This window comes from Galeopterus variegatus, unplaced genomic scaffold, assembly GCF_000696425.1.
Source record: "Galeopterus variegatus unplaced genomic scaffold, G_variegatus-3.0.2 Scaffold109, whole genome shotgun sequence".
Lineage (NCBI taxonomy): Eukaryota > Metazoa > Chordata > Mammalia > Dermoptera > Cynocephalidae > Galeopterus > Galeopterus variegatus.
This window is the reverse complement of record NW_007726220.1, coordinates 308,371-310,143: the sequence shown is the minus strand read 5'-3', so window position 1 is coordinate 310,143 and position 1,773 is coordinate 308,371.

Below are 1,773 nucleotides of genomic sequence, written 5' to 3'. Positions count from 1 at the left end.
GTAAATTCTTTTTTTTTACTGGCTAGTACAGGGATCAAACCCCCGACCTTGATGTTATCAGCACCACACTTAAACAAACTGAGCTAACTGACCAGCTCATTGGTAAGTTTTATCAAACATTTAAGGAAGAAATAAGACCAATATATATTTTGTGTGTGTGTGTGTGTGCGTGTGTGTGGTTGGCACAGGGATCTGAACCCCTGACCTTGGTGTTACAAGGCTACACTCTAACCAACTGAGCTAACTGGCCAGCCAAGAAATTACACTTATTTATTTTTATTTTTTGGCAGCTGGCAGGTATAGGGACCCAAACCCTTGACCTTGGTGTTAACAGCACTACACTCTTTTTTTTTTTAAAGATGACCGGTAAGGGGATCTTAACCCTTGACTTGGTGTTGTCAGCACCATGCTCACCCAGTGAGCAAACCAGCCATCCCTATATGGGATCCGAACCCGTGGCCTTGGTCTTATCAGCCCTGCACTCTCCCGAGTGAGCCACAGGCTGGCCCAACAGCACTGCACTCTGAGTGTGCTAACTGGCCAGCCATCTTTCAGAAAATATATGAGAAGGGAACATTTCCAACTCTTTAGACCTTATCTAGCCAACCTGATTTTTGCCACCCCTGCAATCACCAAAAACCATGAGTATTCCCTTAGTTATCCACTACACAATATACTGCATGCCTTTGGTGACCCTGTTTCCTTTCTCGGAATGCTCTCCCTACTCCCTTTGCCTATACAAGTCATGGATACAAGTGAAGATTCTTGGATGACCTGAAGTTTCGGCCGTGTATTCTTTTGTCATCTGTCTCTAAAGACAAGTACAGCCTTGAGAAGTGAGCACAAAAAATAGAATAAATCAGTGTTGGTATTGTACACAGACATTAATCCCATTACAGTGTACACAAAAGAAGAGTCAAGGACTTTTCTTTTTTTTTTTTTTTAAAGATGACCGGTAAGGGGATCTTAACCCTTGACTTGGTGTTGTCAGCACCACGCCCAGCCAGTGAGCGAACCGGCCATCCCTATATGGGATCCGAACCCGGGGCCTTGGTGTTATCAGCACCGCACTCTCCCGAGTGAGCCACGGCTGGCCCCAATGCTGAATGTTTTATATGTATTATTTAATTTGGTCCTCACAAAATCTTGAATCATTAGTAGCTATTGAAGCTAAGTTTCAAACTCAGACCTTTCGTATTACAAAACGAATGTCTTTTCTCTATACTTAGAGAGTTGTTGGGCTTGGAGAACAAGAGGATTGGAAGCTTTACTGTGGGGAAGCAACAGCTTTAGGGTAGAGACGGAAAATGATGGAGGGGGTCAGGGAGCCTGGGCATGTATGAGACAGGTACGAGGAAGCAGGGACTCAACCAGGTGGGTCTGATATCCATTGAAGACTAAAATCTTGATCGTGGCAGGAGTTTATTAATTTTAAAAGGTTTAGTTATTTTTTCCCCATATCTGCTCAGTGTACAACATTTGGAAAATACCAAAAGTGAAAAGAAGATAGTAACAATCATGATAATTCCATATTCCGGAAGAAACACTGTTAATTAACATTTTGGCAAGTTTCCTCACAGGGATTTTTGTTGTTGTTGTTTGTTTGTTTGTTTTTGGTGACTGGCCAGTCCGGGGATCCTGATCCTTGACCTTGGTGTTACAACAGCACATTCTAACCAACTGAGCTAAACAGCCAGCCCTATTTTTTATTTTTTATTTATTTATTTATTTTTTAAAAGATGACCGGTAAGGGGATCCTAACCCTTGACTTGG